The sequence below is a fragment of the Scyliorhinus canicula genome, chromosome 15 (genome assembly GCF_902713615.1).
Source record: "Scyliorhinus canicula chromosome 15, sScyCan1.1, whole genome shotgun sequence".
Lineage (NCBI taxonomy): Eukaryota > Metazoa > Chordata > Chondrichthyes > Carcharhiniformes > Scyliorhinidae > Scyliorhinus > Scyliorhinus canicula.
Genome location: NC_052160.1, coordinates 138,482,402 through 138,495,598, shown reverse-complemented (window position 1 = coordinate 138,495,598; position 13,197 = coordinate 138,482,402).

The window sequence follows — 13,197 nt, the reverse complement described above, 5'->3', positions numbered from 1 at the left end:
CCATTTAATCACGTTACAGGGACGGGCTTATCAAAATGCCAATACTCCTCACAGATTCTGATCATTGAGTTCAAGTTGCCAACAGCACTAAGCAGAGCGACGCCAGTCACAATCAATTATTTCAAATGATTCTGGGCTTATAATTTCCACAGGCAAACTTCTGGTACAGACTTTTAACAAATAAGAACAAAGTTCCTCTGTCTACTGTCACAATGTTAACAATGTGCTGGTTTAGAACCTTCAGGTAAATGCATTTTATAACCTTTGACCGCAAGCTACCAGTTCAAGGCAGTTAGATTTGTCATAATCCAAGATCTGTAATCCAGCCCCATTATGGAACAAACATAGAACAGTACAGCACCGTACAGGCCCTTCAGCCCACGATGTTGTGCCGACCATTTATCCTAATCTAAGATCGACCTAACCTACACCCCTTCAATTTACTGCTGTCTATGTGCCTATCTAAGAGTCGCTTAAATGTCCCTAATGCCAATGACTCTGACTCCACCACCTCTGCTGGCAGTGCATTCCACACACCCACCACCCTCTGTGTAAAGAACCTACCTCTGACATCTCCCCTGTACCATCCTCCACTCTTAAAATTATGTCCCCTCGTGACAGCCATTTCCACCCTGTGGTAAAGTTTCTGGCTATTCACTCTATCCATGCCTCTCATCACCTTTTACACCTCTATCAAGTCACCTCTCTGCCTTCTTCGCTCCAGTGAGAAAAGCCCTAACTCCCTCAACTTTCATAAGACATGCCATCCAGTCCTGGCAGCATCCTGGTAAATCTCCTCTGTACCCTCTCCAAAGCATCCACGTCCTTCCTATAATGAGGCGACCAGAACTGGACACAATATTCCAAGTGTGGTCTAACTAGAGTCTTATAAAGCTGCAACAAAACCTCACGGCTCTTAAACTCAATCCCCCTGTTAATGAAAGCCAACACACCTTCTTAAGAACCCTATCAATCTGAGGATTAGAACACAGAACATACAGTACAGAAGGAGGCCATTTGGCCCATCGAGCTGCACCGACCCCCTTAAACCCTAATTTTCCCCCGATCTCCGTAACTCAATAAAACCTTCTCACCTTTTTTGGACACTAAGGGCAATTTATCATGGCCAATCCACCTAACCTGCACGTCTTTGGACTGTGGGAGGAAACTGGAGCACCCGGAGGAAACCCACGCAGACACGCGGAGAAGGTGCAGACTCCATACAGTGACCCAGCGGGGAATCGAACCTGGCGCTGTGAAGCCACAGTGCTACCCACGTGCGACCGTGCTGCCCTGGGTGGCAACTTTGAGGGATCTATGTACGTGGATCCCAAGATCCCTCTGTTCCTCCTCACTTTCAAGAATACTGCCTTTAACCCTGTATTCAGCATTCAAATTCGACCTTCCAAAATGAATCACTTCACATTTATCAAGGTTGACGTCCATCTGCCACTTCTCAGCCCAGCTCTGCATCTTGTCAATGTCCTGTTGTAACCTTCAACAACCCTCAAAACTATCTACAACTCCACCAACCTACGTATCATCGGCAAACTTACTAACCCACCCTTCCACTTCCTCATCACCGACCTCCAGGCGGAATACTTTCCATCCACTACCGCTCGCTGTCTTCTTTCGGCCAGCCAATTCTGTATCCAGACAGCCAAATTTCCCTGTATCCCATGCCCCTAACTTTCTGAATGAGCCCACCATGGGAAACCTTATCAAATGCCTTACTGAAATCCATATACACCACATCCACTGCCCAACCTTCATCAAGTCTTCATCTTGGAAGAGCAGGGTCGGATTAGAACAAGTCAACATGGATTTAGTAAGGGGAGGTCGTGCCTGACGAACCTGTTAGAATTCTTTGAGGAGGTGACAAGTAGATTAGACCAGGGAAACCCAGTGGATGTGGTCTATCTGGATTTCCAAAAGGCCTTTGATAAGGTGCCACACAGGAGGTTGCTGAGTAAGGTGAGGGCCCATGGTGTTCGAGGTGAGCTACTGGCATGGGTTGAGGATTGGCTGTCTGACAAAAGGCAGAGAGTTGGGATAAAAGGTTCTTTTTCGGAATGGCAGCCGGTGACCAGCGGTGTTCCACAGGGTTCAGTGTTGGGGCCGCAGCTGTTCACCATATATATTAATGATCTGGATGAAGGGCCTAGGGGCATTCTAGCGAAGTTTGCCGATGATACGAAGTTAGGTGGTCAGGCAGGTAGTGCTGAGGAAGTGGGGAGGCTGCAGAAGGATCTAGACATTTTGGGAGAGTGGTGCAGGAAATGGCTGATGCAATTCAACGTGAGAAAATGTGAGGTCTTGCACTTTGGAAAAAAGAATCCAAGCATAGACTACTTTCTAAACGGTGAGAAAATTCATAATGCCAAAGTACAAAGGGATCTGGGAGTGCTAGTTGAGGATTCCCTAAAGGTAAACATGCAGGTTGAATCCGTGATTAAGAAAGCGAATACAATGTTGTCATTTATCTCAAGAGGGTTGGAATATAAAAGCAGCAATGTGCTACTGAGCCTTTATAAGGCTCTGGTTAGGCCCCATTTGGAGTACTGTGTCCAGTTTTGGGCCCCACATCTCAGGAAGGACATACTGGCACTGGAGCGTGTCCAGCAGAGATTCACACGGATGATCCCTGGAATGGCGGGTCTAACATATGAGGAACGGCTGAGGATCCTGGGATTGTATTCATTGGAGTTTAGAAGGTTAAGGGGAGATCTAATAGAAACTTACAAGATAATACATGGCTTAGAAAGGGTGGACGCAAAGAAACTGTTTCCGTTAGGCGAGGAGACGAGGACCCGTGGGCACAGCCTTAGAATTAGAGGGGGTAAATTCAGAACAGAAATGCGGAGACATTTCTTCAGCCAGAGAGTGGTGGGCCTGTGGAATTCATTGCCGCGGAGTGCAGTGGAGGCCGGGACGCTAAATGGCTTCAAGGCAGAGATAGATAAATTCTTGATGTCGCGAGGAATTAAGGGCTACGGGGAGAATGCTGGTAGGTGGAGTTGAAATGCCCATCAGCCATGATTGAATGGCGGAGTGGACTCGATGGGCCGAATGGCCTTACTTCCACTCCTATGTCTTATGGTCTTATGGTCTAATGTGTCTCGTCACATCCTCAAAGAATTCAATGAGGCTTGTGATGCATGACCTGCCCCTCACAAAGCCATGCTGACTATCTTTAATCAAACTATGTTTTTCTAAATAATCATAAATCCTATCTCTCAGAATCCTTTCCAATATTTTGCTCACCACAGATATAAGACTGATGGGTCTGTAATTCCCAGGGATTTCCCTATTCTCTTTCTTGAACAGGGGAACAGCATTTGCCTCCCTCCAATCATCCGGTACTACTCCAGTGGAGAGTGAAAACGCAAAGATCATCGCCAACAGTGCAGCAATCTCCTCCCTCGCTTCCCGTAGTAACCTTGGGTATATCCCGTCAGGCCCAGGGGACTTATCTATCCTGATGCTTTTCAAAATTTCCGGCACATCTTCCTTCTTAATATCAACCTGTTCAAGTCTATTAACCTGGTTCACACAGTACTCATGGGCAACAAGGTCCCTCTCTCTAGTGAACAATGAAGCAAAGTATTCATTTAGGGCCTCCCCCATCTCTTCAGACTCTAGGCACAAGTTTCTGGGCAGCACGGTAGGACAGTGGTTAGCACAAATGCTTCACAGCTCCAGGGTCCCAGGTTCGATTCCCGGCTTGGGTCACTCTGGGCGGAGTCTGCACGTTCTTCCTGTGTGTGCGTGGGTTTCTTCCGGCTGCTCCGGTTTTCTCCCACAGTCCAAAGATGTGCAGGTTAGGTGGATTGGTCATGCTAAATTGCCCTTAGTGTCCAAAATTGCCCTTAGTGTTGGGTGGGGTTACTGAGTGGGGGTGTGGGCTTGGGTAGGGTGCTCTTTCCAAGAACCAGTGCAGACTCGATAGGCCGAATGGCCTCTTTCTGCACTGTAAATTCTATGAAAGTTTTGTCTACTATCCCTGATCGGCCCCACTCTCACTCTGATCATCCTCTTATTTCTCACATAAGTGTAGAACGCCTTGGGGTTTTCCCTAATCCTTCCCACCAGGGTTTTTTCATGCCCCCTTCTAGCTCTCCTCAGTCCATTTTTGAGTTCCTTCCTGGCTACCTTGTAACCCTCTGGAGCCGAGCCAGATCCTTGCTTCCTCAACCTTATGTAAGCTTCCTTCTTCCTCTAGACTAGAAGCTTCACCTCTCTTCTCATCCAAGGCTCTATCACCTTACCATTCCTTCCCCGTCTCAGTGGGACAAAACTATCCAGCACTTGTAGCAAGTGCTCCTTAAACAATCCCCACATTACTGTTGTGCATTTCCCCAAGAACAATTGTTCCCACTTTTTGCTCTCATCAGCTCCTGTCTAATAGCAGTATAATTTCCCCTCCCCCAATTAAATACCTTCCCATACTGTGTGTTCCTATCCCTCTCCATGACTATGGTAAAGGTCAAGGAGTTGTGGTCACTGTCACCGAAATGCTCTCCCACCGAGACATCTGACACCTGGCCTAGTTTGTTGCCAAGCACCAAGTCCAATATGGCCTCCCCCCAGTCGGCCTATCTACACATTGAGTCAGGAATCCTTCCTGTACACACCTGATAAAATATGCTCCATCCAAACCATTTGCTCTAAGGAGGTTCCAGTCAATATTAGGGAAGTTGAAGTCACCCATGACACCAACTCTGTTACCTCTGCACTTTTCCAAGATCTGCCGCCCAATCTGTTCCTCTATCTCTCTGCTACTATTGGGGGGTCTATAGAAAACTCCCAATAAAGTGACTGCTCCTTTCTTGTTTCTGACTTCCACCCATACTGACTCAGTCGACAAACCCTCCTCAATTACCTCCTTTTCTGCAGCTGTGGTGCGCTCCCTAATTAACAGTGCCACACCCCCTCCTATTTTACCTCCCTCCCTATTCTTCTGAAAACATCTAAACCCCGGAACATCTAACAACCATTCCTGCCCCTGTGAAATCCATGTCTCCGTAATGGCCACAACATCGTAGTTCCAAGTACTGATCCATGCTCTGAGTTCATCTCCCTTATTCCTGACACTCCTTGTATTGAAACAAACACACTTTAACCCATTCCACTGAGTGCAACTTTGCCCTATCAACAGTCTATCCTTCCTCACAGACTTGCTGCATACTATTTCTGCCTGTTCAACAGCTACCCTATCCTCTGATCCATAGCTCTGGTTCCCATCCCCCTGCCAAACTAGTTTAAACCCTCCCGAAGAGCTCTAGCAAACCTCTCACCCAGGATATTGGTGCCCCTCCAGTTTAGGTGCAATCCGTCCTTCATGTACTGGTCCCACCTTCCCCAGAAGACATCCCAATGATCCACATATCTGAAGCCGTCCCTCCTGAACCAGCCCTGTAGCCACGTGTTCAGCTGCACTCGTTCTCTGTTCCTTGCCTCACTTGCACATGGCACCGGTAGCAATCCTGAGATCACCACTCTGCTTGTCCTGCTCTTTAGCTTCCAACCTAACTCACTAAAATCACTTTTTTGATCCTCACCCCTTTTCTTAGCTATGTTGTTGGTGCCTATGTGCATCACGACTTCTGGTTGCTCCCCCTCCTCCTTAAGAATCCTGTAGACTCGATCCGAGACATCCCTGACCCTGGCACCTGGGAGGCAGCATACCTTCTGGGAGTCTGGCTCGCGACCACAGAATCTCCTATCTATTCCCCTAACCATTGAATCTCCGAGCACTATTGCTTTCTATTCTCCCCCCTTCCCTTCTGAGCCACAGAGCTAGACTCAGTGCCAGAGACCTGGCTGCTAGGACCTTCCCCCGGTAGGTCATCCCCCCCCAACAGCATCTAAAACGGTACATTTGTTTTGAAGGAGAATGGCCACGAAGGATCCCTGCACTGTCTGCCCGTTTGTTTTCCTTCCCTGACCGTAACCCAGCTTCTCTTGTCCTGTACCTTGGGTGTGGCTACCTCCCTGTAACTCTTCGGTATTACCCCCTCTGCCTCCCGGATGACCAGAAGTTCATCCAGCTCCAGCTCCAGTTCCCTAACACGATCTCTGAGGAGCTTGAGCTGGATGCACTTTCCGCAGGTATAGTCAGAGGAAACGCCGGTGGTATCCCTCACCACCCACATTCTACAGGAGGAGCATGCAACTGCCCTAGCCTCCATAACCTCCTTACCTTACAGAATATAGCTGCCCTGTGGACCAACTGGAACTCCGCCCTCCGACTCTGCTCCCAGTCAGCTGCACTCTCTGTAAACTCCCGGCTCCCTTCACGCTCTTTGAGGAAATGTAGGAAATGAAATGAAAGGAGCACCTTACTCCCTCCTCACCTAACTCCCTCAGTCACCAAACTCTCACTGTAGCACTCAAATGCACCCAAATTCAGCGCTCTCTCAATCATCAAACTCTCACTATAGCACTCAAATGCACCCAAATCCAGCACTCCCTCAGTCACCAAACTCTCACTACAGCACTCAAATGCACCCAAATTCAGCGCTCTCTCAATCATCAAACTCTCACTATAGCACTCAAATGCACCCAAATCCAGCACTCCCTCAGTCACCATACCCTCACTATAGCACTCAAATGCTCCCAAATTCAGCACTCAGTGCAAACAAAGTCTACACTGTAGCTGGCTCACCTTTATACTGTGATTCTAGCCTCTGAAAACAGGCCTAATCCAATTAACTAATTAACAAGCTCCAGCTGCATATTTGTACTGCAAAAGCTTACAATATATTCAACATCCTGGGGGTTACCATTGACCAGAAACTGAACTGGACTCACCTTAGAAACACTGTGGCTAGAGTAGATCAAAGGCTCGGAACCTTGCGGTGAGTAACTCACCTCCTGACTCCCCAAAGCCTGTCCACTATCAAGGCACAAGTGAGGAATGTGATGAAACATTCCCCATTTAACTGGATGAGTGCGGCTCCAACAACACTCAAGACGCTATCCAGGACAAAGCAGCCCCTTCCACAAACATGCAATCCCTCCACCACCGACACACAGTGGCAGCCGTGTGTACCATCTACCAGATGCACTGCAGGAATTCACCAAGGTTCCTTAGGCAGCACCTTCCAAACCCACAACCACTACCATCTAGAAGGACAAGAGCAGCAGATACCTGGGAACCCCACCGTCTGGAGGTTCCCCTCCAAGTCACTCACCACCCCGACTTGGAAATATACCAGCTTTAATTCACTATCGCTGGTGCAACATCCTCCCTAACAGCAATGTTGGTGTACCTACACCTCAGGGACTGCAGCGGTTCAAGGCAGCGAGTCACCACCACCTTCTGAAGGGCAATTAGGGATGGGCAATACATGCTGGTGTAGCCAGTATAGCCCAGAAATGAATTATTAAAAATGATATAAATAATGGTGACAGTAACTAATAAGAAAAATAGATAATAACGAAGATAATTATTGATGGGCATTGGTGTTGTTGATGATCAGTGCTGGAATTTGAAGTTGATTTATAATGATTCATCACTTTTATAATAATAATCTTTATTACTGTCACAAGTAGGCTTACATTAACACTGCAATGAAGTTACTGTGAAAATCCCCCAGTCGCCATGTTCCGGCGCCTGTTCGGGTACACAGAGGGAGAATTCAGAATGTCCAATTCACCTCACAGCACGTCTTTCGGGACTTGTGGGAGGAAACCCACACAGGCACGGGGAGAACGTGCAGACTCCGCACAGACAGTGACCCAATCTGGGAATCGAACCTAGGACCCTGGTGCTGTGAAGCAACAGTGCTAACCACTGTGCTACCGTGTCACCCATGGTATAAAAAGAATAAATAGACATTATTTATTACTATACTTTGGGCAAGATCCGACGGCCACGACCGCCCGGTGGCCTGAAATTCCCGCCCAAGCTCAATGGACCTTTACATGGTCTGTGCCAACCTGTGGCAGGATTGCCGTGGGCAGGGTGAAAGAATCCAGCCTCTCACACTAGTAGTTAGGCATTCTGATAATCTTCAGCAATCCAGAATAATTCCCGAATCTAGAAATGCCTTGATCCCAAGCCTCCCAGATTTGAAGAGGTTACAGTCTATTGTGTTCTTGGCTAAATTGAAAAATGGTTCTTCTTATTATTAAGGTTGCTGAACCCCCGGCATAGTGAGTTATTGCCAAAAGGGGCAAGATCACGATGGAAGCTAATTTTTCTCTGCTTTTTAAAATGTCTGTATAAATTGATTCATTGTCACGAATAGACGTGTTACTCACTGCCTGTGCCACATATATTGCAGAGTAAATGAATTGCGTATCATGTGCACCCTCTAGTGTCCAGTCAATATTATAAATGATCGAATTTTACAGAAAATTGTTGAAAAATTGATCATGGACAGGAATTAATATGTATAAATGTCCTTACACAAGAGCCCTGTGTGTGTGTCAGCCAGTGCATAACATATTTGGAGAACTTTTTTTAAAATAAATGTTTTTATTCTCCATTTTCGCATTTTCCTCCAAAATTCACACCCCACCCACAAACAGTAAACGATAACAAATACAAAATCAATCCCCTTAACAATAACAACAATCCCATCCTCCCACCACCCCAAACAACGGCCCACCTGTCAATATATGCATCCAATAAAACAAACCCTCCCACGGTGGAAACAAAAAACAAAGAAGAAAAAGAAAAAAGGAGTCCGGGACCGGCCATGGTCCCCATAGAGTCCATTCCCCCCCCCCCCCCCCCCACACTCAACGCCGTCCAACCTCTGAAAGAGTACCGTACACGATACCCAAGAGTTGTAAACCCCCCCCCCCCCTCCTTCCCAACTCCTCCCGTCCACTCCCTCTTGTAAAACTCCTTCCTCCAACCTCGGTTCCTTCCCTTCCAACTTTCCACCCCGGCTAGACCACTCGGACCCTGTTCTGCCAGGCTCCGATGGCCGCAGCCCCTCCCCCCACCTCACTCCCGTTCACTAGCCGGCATAGACCGGCCAGCGTGGAGGCCCCCGCCCGGGTCCCTTTCCCCCTTGCCCGACACTAGGAAAGCCCAAAAATCCCCCTTTTAGCACACAAACCCCGCATATCCACCTACACCCCAAAGAGCCCTCACTTCGAGTGAAAGTCCCATCACTTCCCTTGTCCAGATATATACAACACCGGCTCCTTTAGCCCATACACCCGCACGCAGTGAAACAAACAAACAAAAAAAAAGAAAATAAAGTCATGAGGTTACATCGGCACATGGTCATTTCTCAATTTCTCAGTTCTGCCACAGTCCTTCTGCCTTCGCAAACTCCTCTGCTGCCTCCGCTGTTCCAAAATAAAAGTCCTTGAGCTTGTAAGTCACCCTCAGCTTCGCTGGATATACAATGCCGCACTGCATCTTGCTAATGTACAGTGCCCTCTTCACCCGATTGAAAGCAGCCCGCCTCCTCGCCAGCTCCGCCGTAAAGTCCTGGTGTACACGTATACCAGCTCCAGCCCACTGCATCACCCGCTTCTGCTTGGCCCAGCACAGGACCTTCTCCTTCACACTGTACCTACAGAAGCACAGAGTCACTACCCTTGGCGGCTCACTTGCCTTTGGTACAGGCCTCCACGACCGATGAGCCCAATCCAGTTCATATCGGGAGGGATCCTCCCCCTCCCCCCCGCCAGCATCGCAGAAAAATACCCAATCGGCCTCGGCCCTTCAACTCCTTCAGATAGCCCCACAATCCTCACAATCTGTGGCCTGGACCTGTTTTCCAGGTCTTCCATTTTTCCACGCAGATCCTTATAATCTCCAGCACCTTCCGCATCTCCTTCCCCATTGAGGTAAGTTGATCACCGTGCTGCAATAATGTCTCCTCCACTTCCTTCAGTGCCTCCCCTTGCTCCCGCACCTCCGCCACTGCGCTTGCCACCGCCGTCGTCACCGGGGAAATCGCCTCCTCCACCAGCACACTCAAAACCTCCCTCATCTCCTTCCTCATTGTCTCCATGTATTTTGTAAGCTGCCTTTTGAATTCCTCAGCCATTACCTTAGTTATTTCTTCAACCGTAAGCAATGCGGCCGCCCCTGATGCTCCAGCCTCCATTTTCCTTGGTGACCCCGCGGTGACCTTTCTACTCCCCAACGAAATTTCAGCTGTTTTCACAGCCGTTTTCTTACTGGACCTCGACATATCCCTTCCCTGTGCTTTCTCCTGGCCTTCACCACCTTCGCTGCCCCTAGGACCGGGTGTCAATGCCCGACAATGCCGTTCCCGAACGGGAGCCCTCCGACGCGCGGCTGCCTCCCGCCCGCCGTCACCGGAATTCAGCCGTCACCGCTTCTTCAATGGCCTTGGTGAGATCTTTTCACAGTTGTTCCCTCTGCTGCTAGAATTCAGCTTTCATAAAGGCCCTCAGGTCAGCTTGAGGCCTTTAAGCTCGCCCTTCCCCCACCTGCATGCTGGAAGAGGCTTTTGTCTCTGCTGTAGCTTCAGCCAAATCTTTCACTGTTTCTGCGGGTCTGGTAACCAAGAAACATACCATTCCTGGGGGAAAGAACTCCTCCAACATTCACCTATGCCTTTTCATCAAAATTCCACCCCGTATTGCTTAAAAAAGAGCACTTTTCTGTAACCTTGGGCAGGAGCTGCCTTTTGTGTGACCACTTACTCCATGGTGCACACCGGACGCCATATTTGGAGAACTTGTTCTTCAGAGGGAGACATTACAGATGGAAGAGGAGTTCCGTATTCGTAACTGATGCCACAAGCTGTTGTCTCTGGGCTTATAGGGAGATGGGTTGGGCCCAGAGATGCACCCTCTGATGTGTTATGTACCCTGGGATAACACAGGCTGCAACTCGATGCCGCTTTGACCAAAAGATTCTCCAGACTTTGAAGTAAGTTCAATGTGATTTATTGAACCATCAGCACAGTTCTCTGTGAGTTTGACTCTCCTGCTAATCTTGCTATAGTAACTCAGTCTAACTAACCAGTCTGCTCTAAGCCACGTGGTGGGTGTGATGCTTCTGATCTGCCCCTGTCCTCCTCTCTAAGTGTCGCCTGTGGAAAGAGAAAGAGCATGTGTGCCCTATCCTTTTATATGGGTTGTGTAATGCCCCCTTGTGGTAGTGTCACCTCTGGTGTCTTGACTGCCCATTGGTCGTGTCCTATTCTATGTGTTCATTAGCTGTATGTCTGCATGTCATAATGTCTCTGGTGCTCCCTCTAGTGTTCACTTAGTCTTAGTGTATTTACATTAACCCCTTGTGTATTTACAGTGATGCATATCACCACACCCTCCACACACACACACACGCACGGCATTTTCCAGAGTGCGTCATTTTAGGTGGGGGAGTCGAATCTCATTTGGAAACAAGAGAGAAATAATGATGCATTTCCCCCCCCCCCCCCCCCGTCCACAAAATAAAATTGCAATTGCGAGATCGTTTGGTGTGAAAGCTGTAACATATTTTGCCTTTATTAGCCGAGGCAGAGCGTTTAAGAGCAGGGAGGCCATGCTGGAATTGTATAAAATGTTGGTTAGGCCACAGCTAGATTATTGTGCGCAGTTCTGGAATCCACATTATAGGAGGGATGTGATAGCCACTGGAAAGGGAGCAGAGGAGATTTACCAGGATGTTGCCTGGGCTGGAGAGTTTTAGATATGAAGAGAGATTGGATAGACTGGGGTTGTTTTCCAGAGGAGACTGAGGAGGGGAGACATGATTGAGATGTATAAAATTATGAGGAGCATAGATAGAGTCGACAGGAAGAAACGGTTCCCCTTGGTGGAGGGGTCAGTAACCAGGGGGAAGAGATTTAAGGTCAGGGGCAAGAGGTTTAGAGGGGATGTGAGGAAAGCCTTTTTCACCCAGAGGGTGGTGGGAGTCTGGAACTCGCTGCCTGAAAGGGTGGGAGAGGCAGAGACCCTCATAACATTTAAGAAGTATTTAGATGTGCACTTGTGATGTCAAGGCAGTGCGGAGAAATGGGAATAGAATAGTTAGGTGGTTGTTTTTGACTGGCACAGACACAATGGGCCGTAGGACCTTTTCTGTGCTGTAGACCTCTATGACTCTATACTTCTCTCTTTTATAAGTTTAATAATGCCTTGAGATACCTGTGTAGTGGTATCCTTGAAGTGTTTTAGTTTCATGTTTTCATGCAAATCACATAGCCAAGCCCACAGCAGAGATTACAGCAGCGGTGAAATATTATTATTTGTCCCTTGTCATTAAATAAAATGTTTGTCATTATAATTACTCAGTGAAACTAGGTCATGGACAGCCTGATCAGTGAACTGTGATTTCAGAACCGACTGAAGACTGAAGGATCTTTTCTCATCTTTCAAAACACTCCCTTAAATCATTTACATCTGCTTAAATTATGCTGCTTTGTTTAGAAAAGCCAAAGGTTAAACAAATGCAACGGGAAAGTTATGGAGGAACTTTCATTTATATTATTCATTCAAAAGATGTGGGCGTCGTTGGCTCCGCCAGTATTTGTTACCCATCGCTAATTGCCCTTTTGAAGGTGTTGTGACGAATGCAGGATTTTAGATATATTGGATTATTAGCATTTGGAAATTTAAGGGTTAAAAGCCTGGGTTACAGTGTGTAGAGTGTTGTGTCATGTTTTTAAAAAAATCTTGTTTTGCAAGACCAGGAGCCAGAGGTTAAATTGACCATCTTAAAAGACTGGGCTAATGTACTTGTGTTTGACTAGGGGGAGTCCCTGGAGAGTTACTTTGTTTTCAGCTTGAGACAATGATAGCATTGCTGGGTGGAGCTAAAGGTATTCAGACCTTTATGAGTTGAGTTCTGATCTGGTTAATGCTTAGCTCCCAAGTATGGGTCGGGATTCTCCCACCCCGCAGCAGAGTATCCAAGCCGTCGTAAACACCGTGACTGGAGCGGTTCACGCCGCTCCAGCTGCCGATCCCGGCGGAAACCGGGCGCCGCGAGATCCGGGTATGTGCAGTGGCACCGGCGCCAACGCGCACATGTGCTGTGGCCTCCTTCAACGCACTGGCCCCGACGCAACATGCCGCAGGGATACAGGGGTCGGCGCGGAAGAAAAGAGGCCGGCGGGCCCTGATCGCAGGCCAGGCCACATCGGCCCCCCCCCCCCCCCCCCCCCGGGGTCAGAGCTCCCTCCCCCCCTCCCCCAAACGCCGCCACCCGACCCTTCCACACAGAGTTCCCGCCGGCTGCGGGCA